The sequence below is a fragment of the Montipora capricornis genome, chromosome 14 (genome assembly GCF_036669925.1).
Source record: "Montipora capricornis isolate CH-2021 chromosome 14, ASM3666992v2, whole genome shotgun sequence".
In the NCBI taxonomy this organism is placed as follows: domain Eukaryota; kingdom Metazoa; phylum Cnidaria; class Anthozoa; order Scleractinia; family Acroporidae; genus Montipora; species Montipora capricornis.
In genome coordinates, this window is record NC_090896.1 from 28,275,112 (window position 1) to 28,282,611 (window position 7,500).

At 42.1% G+C, this 7,500-nt stretch overlaps 1 protein-coding gene across 2 annotated transcripts in view; it reads left to right on the plus strand.

Moving 5' to 3' along the window:
* The window catches only part of LOC138032272 (mRNA-capping enzyme-like), a 42,376-nt gene extending 41,460 nt beyond the window's left edge, over positions 1-916 (plus strand). For both annotated transcript variants that reach the window (XM_068879912.1, XM_068879913.1), the window contains one exon: positions 1-916. This exon is cut by the window's left edge and continues 956 nt beyond it. The gene's annotated coding sequence lies outside the window, so the exon portion shown is untranslated.
* The last annotated feature ends 6,584 nt before the right edge of the window (positions 917-7,500 follow it).

A 7,500-nucleotide genomic window follows, 5' to 3' on the forward strand; every position in this document is an offset into this window, starting at 1 on the left:
TCTTTCGAGAAAAGGGCCCCTAGAACCCGCCAACATATTGAGTTTGTCGCAAATTATGGACAATTAAAAACAGCGAAAGGAACGTACTCGGGCTCTCTTGCTTTTTACGCGCAAGCGTCTTTTCCGTTGATATAAATAAACGTTAGTTAGTCGTATCGAAAAGTACTTTGCCCTTGCTAAATTTACATATGCGCTCTTTTTTAAGGACCAAGATGCCTTCGAATTTGCTTCTTTTAAAATTTATTTGTATCCTCCAGAAATTAAAAATAAGGGTTGGGAAAAAAAATTACATTGCTTTATTATAGCACTCGAAAATGTACCAAATTGGGCTATAAACGACTAGTCCTTGAAAACTCATACACGAAGAATATGGTGTATCTGCCATCCCATGGCCTTCTCGGTTTGTCGGCAACTAGAGAGCAAGAACAACTGTCTATGTGAAAGCTGCAAAACGATGGTCGCAGTAAACTAAAACAATGGCTCTGTACTCCGCAACGTGCGTTTTATACATTAGCCCTTATGCGTGATGACGTCTGACTAGCTAATTTCACCACCAAGCCTCGAATTCGAAAATTAAACTTGTAAATTTTAGCTTGAGCTAAGAACCAAATGGACAAACTTTTAAAACTTGTAAACGTGCTAACAGTATATTGCACGTCCAGGGGATGTGAATAATTTTGTGCAAACGAGGCTTGGTGAATTTTGAGCATATGTCGCCATCATGCATGAGGCCTCTTTGTTACATTTATTTGTCGTTCTCGTCCTGGCGACGATGCGATATGAGGAAATTCGAAGCACGTGAGCATTTTCACGATAAATATTCGTGGAACGTTAATGCACATTTTCCATGCCGAAAGTCTTGGCATAACTGCAAAATGATGGTAATAACAAGAAGTTGTATATTAAAATGGAGATCTCATACCTGGTGTTGTCTTCAGTATTTTCAAATATTAGGTGTGGCTTGCGCGAGCGCATCGTTGAGGGCCTGCTGGTGGTCGGTTTCAAAGCTTTTCGGTATTCTTCGGCAACGATCCAACAACCAAGTGGAAAAATTTGCCTAGAATTAGGGGCTTCAAAAAACTTGCACTCGAAACACCTTACCTCCAAGATCTTCTAAGTGCGCGTGACCTCGCGATCCTTCTTCCACGCATCGATTAATGTGATTCTGCACGAATGTCTCAGGTCTTCTTCGGTTAGTTGGATATTCAGTCACTCGGAATCTTAACGTTAATTAAAGCGTCCACCCTGAGTGCGGAGATTTTACATTTAAAATGTTAGGAAAGAAACGAAAGATCCATTTTACGATTCTAACACCCGGCAAGAAACACGCTTACTATCAACTGAATGAAAAGCTCTAAATGATGGCAGGGTCACTCCATATGGCAGGTTCATGATCCAGAATTCGCTTTGACGTGCAAAAAACTAAATGAAACTTTTTTTCATGTAGCAAACCCTTTACTTGCCATTAGTAACCAACGTTGCTCATTGATGATGGTTGGATATTAGCCCCGTCAGTACATACTTGAGCCTAATAAAAACACGAAAAACGAGCTTGGCTAATCCCAAAGGTGTCAACGATTCCGACGCTGATCGTTTCTGGCCTGTTCCTTAGCGTTTACTTTGATTCCGCGGTCCGCCATCGATCACGTTCAAAACTGACCAATTGGACCTCAGAGGGTTGGATTCAGGAAAAAGTGACGCCAAAAGCTTATTAGCCTAAAAATTCAACGTGTGAGTACAGCTTATTAAATATGCAAAATCTGAAAGCTCAAAACTACCGTTCTGCATGTTAATAGGCCTTTTGCAACAAACGATCACATGGTACAAAATCAGCCATGCTGGAGGGCAAACTCATTAGCATTCCCCCACTGGGACATTAAAACAAAGGCAAGTCAAGCTTGACGGGTTCAGGTCTCTTTGTTTTAATGTCCCAGTGGGGGAATAATAATGAGCTTGCCCTCCAGCATGGGGGATTTTGTACCATGTGATCGTTTGCTGCAAAAGGCCTATTCTGCGGAGTACACACGCATTGCATTCTTAAACAAGACGGTCTTCAAAGCGTTTACTCGGAATACCATGTTGCGCAGAAGTTGGGTGATACATTTTGCAAGAGTTAGAAACAAACTACAAGGATTGAATAGAAAACCGTTTTCTGTAATCCAGAGAGCCGCACAGATCTTGCAAGTGTCGTGTTTTTCTGAATTCGCCTTCCTTTGATTTTCTATTTCTACCTTTCCTTATAATCTCATGTATGTGCTCCGTTTTTCCCTTCAGTGAATCGTCAAGTAAACAGTGAACATTGAAGGGTTGTGAAACGGGACCTCCGGCTTATCGTCCTTATCCGAGAAGACTAGAGAGTCTAACCATTTGCAGATGTAATTACAAAGGCAGCACTTTCTCCTCAGTTATTTAAAGACCCTGAGTGTTGGTCCGGCCGGAGTTGAACTCACGATCTCCCGCGTGACAGCCCGGTGCTCAACCAACTGAGCCACCGGTGCGCGGTTGAGGCTGTTTGAGGCTGTTTGAAGTCTACTTGTAGTCTCCTTCGCAGATGCGGACGGCAACCGGAAGACACGTGATGTCTCTTGGATTTTTATGCTTATCTCCAATGGAGAAAAGATACATAGCAATGTAAATGTGGTTGTGTGGAGACAAGTTAAAAGGGAAAACTGCTCACTTCCGGTTGCCGTCCGCGTCTCAAAAACGCACGTGCTTAACGGCTGCAAATGAGATTATTTGAAGCCTCGAGCGCGCAGAAATCCCCTCCAACGACACTCCACGCCACGGCTGTTATTTTTTTGTTGTTCGAAAACGTAGTTTCCTTATAGAGGGAGCTAAAATGTATTGCTCCAAGCGATCAAGTGAATTGTTTCTAGCCAAGGAAATTCTATTGTCCATTTTGTAGCCTGTGTACAGCCGCCCGCTCTCCGAGAGTCCGCTCTCTCAGAGTCCACTTTCCTCTTTGTCAGCACCAAATACACAGACTCTGGCTACTTCCAAGGCAGAAAGTCCGCAAATCACGGACTCCCGGCTCGTCCAAGCATGCTCAGAAAAACTCAGAAAACGTTATCGCTGTACTTCCTACGGGATGTGGCAATAGCGTTTTATTTACAGCCCCGAACATTCTAGAGAATATCGTTCGACTTCCACCGACAGGAAAACGTTTTGGTAAGTCCTTTCGGAGGCAACAAGTTGTGAATCCAAAAAGAACCGAATAGAACTTCAGTGCTGCCACATTCGGGGAACCAGCCGAGGTTGACAGAGAAATTCGACACTGTTTACGGAAGCGCTGAACAATCTGAACAATGGTTTAATGACACACTTCTTACAAAATGACAGTTGAGTAGCTGCTCCATTTTCTTCATGTTTATTTTAATAGCATTTTTTTTGGTCTCTCAAATATTCGAGATTCGATGATAATATGAAGAATTCGGGCTTTTCCTGCGATTTTATCTCGAAATTCTTTTTTCCGTGATGGTTTAAACAGAGAAACGGCCGCACCAACTGTGAAGCAGGGTTTGCAGAAATAGCTTTGATTGTATGGATAAAGTCTGATTTCGCGGACATTCCAGCTAGAGTGCTATTTTGCTTTCGTCGCGTCTTTCCTCGAATCGCAACGTGCGGGTAATTTCTGGTAAAATCTGATTGGCTCACATATACATGAAGGCCCTTTACGGACAAAATATCGAATATTCTTATATCAATGTTATGTTGCATGCATGAATGTGGTGCAATAAATTGCAATAAAGGTGCAATAAATCTCTAAGCAAAGATATTCGATAAAAATAAAAGATGCCCAATACAACTAAAGCCGGTGATACACGGTAAAACATTTGTTGATCAACAAATGTTGCAGGATGTTGAACAGTGTGTCATCGTCTTAAAGGATGTTTGATACAACTAAAAGATATTCAATATAACCAAAAGATGATCCATATAAAAGATGAGGAAGCGGAAATGATTTTGCAAAACGAAAGTGTCATTAGGTACCCAGGCTCCTGGAAAATGTAAGGGCGTTGTCCTAAATCCAAAATGGCGTCTGCTGAAACTGCTGAAGCTGCATGATTAGGCTTCCAGACACAGAAAGGTTTTTCATGGAGTTAACTGCAATAACTAAAAAAGCACCGCCCTAACGAGACGCCACAGGCAATCAGTTAGATTCTTTAGAGTTCTTTGTACGTAGCCGCGCACCTCGCTGCCGTCACTCATGGTCTTAAAATACACGAGGAAAAAGTGTTGCCTTTGTAATAACCGCTGCAAATGGTTTAACTCTCTAGTCTTCTCGGATAAGGACGATAAACCGTAGGCCTCGTCTCACAACCCTTCAATGTTTGTGGGACGTAAAAGAACCCACACACTATTCGAGAAGAGTAGGGTATGGAGAAGTTCCCGGTGTTGTGGTCTGTCTTCTGTGGTGTATCATGCATGGTTGGGAGGGTAAATGCTCGGAGATATATGATATGAAGATATATATGATATGATAGCCCGTCCATTTAAACAAGTATAGCGTCCGCTGGGACCTTCGTTTTCTGGCTGGTCTTTCATATACCGGATCCGAAATAATTAATGTCCCGACTAAAGAACAAAGCGAACACGAAATAACAATGGTTGTTTTGTCCTCCGCCATATTAGTCCGGTATATGAAAGTCTACCCCGTTTTCTCTAAAAGGAAAGGAAAGGAAAGAAACTTTATTGAAGTGTCTAGTCGTTCTAGAGCTAGGGCGCTAATTGACGGGAGAGTAGAAAAGACTGAACCCTAGTCCGTAGATCTCTTTCATAATGGCGGCCAAATAAATTATTCTTTTGTTTTAATGCTAATAAGCCCTACTAACCTCGCTACGACGAGCAAATTTCAAAAGAATATTTGTTTTAAAACGAGGGCAGTAGGTCTAATTAACATAAATACAAAAGAATGTAAAGTTGGTCGCCATTTATGAAAGTGGTCTATGGACTATCCCGACGAACTACACAAATGGACTACCCCAAAAATACTATTAAAAATACTAAACGTTAGCTTTCAGTTACTGTTGTGATGACCAATTACTTCATGTAAGTGAAGTGAAACCGCTGCAACAATTACTAAAAGCTAACCTTTTTGAAATGGGTGCTTAGCCTTAAATACTGTTGACCGACGCTGTTTAAAATAGATGTCAAGGCTTGGCACTAATTGTGACGCTGCTTACGACCAATAGTACTCACTTGAAATAGTATTTTTGGGGTAGTCCGTCGGGGTATTCCATGGACTAGGGGTCATTGTTTTCTACTCTCCCAATTGGGGACACTGTGAACTGAAAATGACAATTAACGCAAATGAAGTTAATCATGTAGTCGATACTGAGTATTTTTGAGACACGACTTCTGTTGTTGTGCTATAGGCTTCTTCTGCAATTCCCTCGAATTAAGTGACATCGTAGCTTGTTAAAGATGCCAAGTAATTGGTGTATATAAAAGTAGCCGATTAAGCAAATTTCTAGTGCATATATGCAATGACTGATTCTCGAAGTTAGAACACCTAAGTTCTTTCGTATTCTTCCAGTCTACGAATAAAGAATTAACAAAGAATCGAACTAAGTGGCTGTGGCGTTTCGTTGTTGCGGTGCTTTCATAATTATTGGCGTTTAATTCCATGAAAAACCTTTCTGTGTCTGGAAGCCAAATCGTACAAGTAGCTAGTGCAGACGCCATTTTGTATTCAAGGAAAAGCCCTTGCATTTTCGAGGGGCCTGGGTACGTAATGACACCAAATTATAATAATAATAATAATAATAATAATAATAATAATAATAATAATAATAATAATAAAATAAATTCATGGCGGCGAAGTAGGGAGGCCGTGTTTTTGGTCTGTCTTCGTGTGACTTGACCAAATCGCTAACTTTCGAACTGCCAGCCAAGCTAAAAGCGCTGGAGCAACAGAACAGTATTTATAGAATACTTGCTACGTATCTTACGCTGTGATAAGTTTACGGAGGCGACTTACGGCGACCTTTTTTTTTTTTACCAATTTGGACTGTGTTGCCATCCAATATGTCGGACGACCATTTGAGCGAGCGAACAAGGGCTGCAAGGCGTACAACCCGCCTGAAATGGACGGCACAAATGAACAGTGATGTTTTAGAGTGCAAGGCTAAGGCTAAGGAGCTGACAGAGTTACAAGATCCTCCTAGATACGCGGATGGGAAGAAACGAGGCTACATGTCTGTCCTGAAGGAGCTTTGAGATGAGAGAGGTTATTTTCATCTTGGCCTCTCAGAATTACACCTTAGAAATCAGGCAGCATATCTGGAAAGAGTGATGGGAAATGTACAGGAGACCATTCTTAGGAATGCTAAAGGAACGGAGAGTGAGACCGGACAGCCTGTAGAAGAGGGGACTTTATTATACGAAGTTCAGGAGCCATCAATAAATGAAAGCGAACAAGCCACTTCGGATTTGCATATGGCGAACGAAAACAACCATCTCAAGGGACCTCAATTTTTAGAGGAAACAAACCTTGACGCACGTGAAATCCTGGAAGGCGCGATACCGATTTTCGCTTCAGTTAACTCAAATACCGGTGATTTTAGTAGCCGAGATATTGACACGAGAGTGAAACAAAGGCCAACGCAATCAGACATCAACACCATCAACACGGTCATCATTGAGCTCAGGAGGCGTGAAGAAGGACATACTTTACACCCTATTCGCAATCCCTTTGGGTACTTATGGCTGGCTAATTGCATCCTTTATTCTGTTGTGATCGCTTTTTTGATACACAAAGGATGGAAGAAAGAACCCGGGACAATGGAACGGAGGAAAAGGAAAACACCTAGTGAAAGGATTAAGGAAGCGTTTGTAAAACAAGCTACCGAGATTAGGAAAAAAATCTCCATTGCAGTAGCGGAACTGGATAGGATTAAGGGAAATAAAAAGATCACAAACAAGGGAAAAAAGAACAGATCAATGCTCGAGAAGGAGTGTGGAAAGTTGTCAGCGGCGAGCATTGTCACATACATCGAGAGAAAAAAGTCAGACCTCCGTAAAGCGAAAAGAGCGTTTATGCGAAAGAAAAAGCGGGAGGAGGCAAGAGATTTGAACACCCGTTTCCATGCTGACCCTGGTGGTGTCTTTGCACAATTTAGCAGAATGGTTGAGCAAGACGCCGACAACAACAAGCCCAATTATAAAACAACTAAGCAAACGAGTAAGGATGACGAAAGGGTTTTTGAAAGTATTCAAGACGCCTGTAGTTACTGGAAACATCTTTGGGAGACGAGTGGCTCCACTGCGAATACTAAACCTGGGTGGTTAGTGAAAGTGAGAAGAGCGTTTGAAAAGCTAGTCCCAGTCCCTCGGCAAGACAGTTTCCAACTTAACCAGACGAAGTGTGCAGACGCGATCAAGAAAAAACGCAACTGGAGTGCCCCGGGCCCCGATAGAATTGCAAACTACTGGTGGAAAAGGGCTGTCACTTTACATGAAGGGACAGCGGCTAGCTTCAAGACCATCTTAACGGGCGAA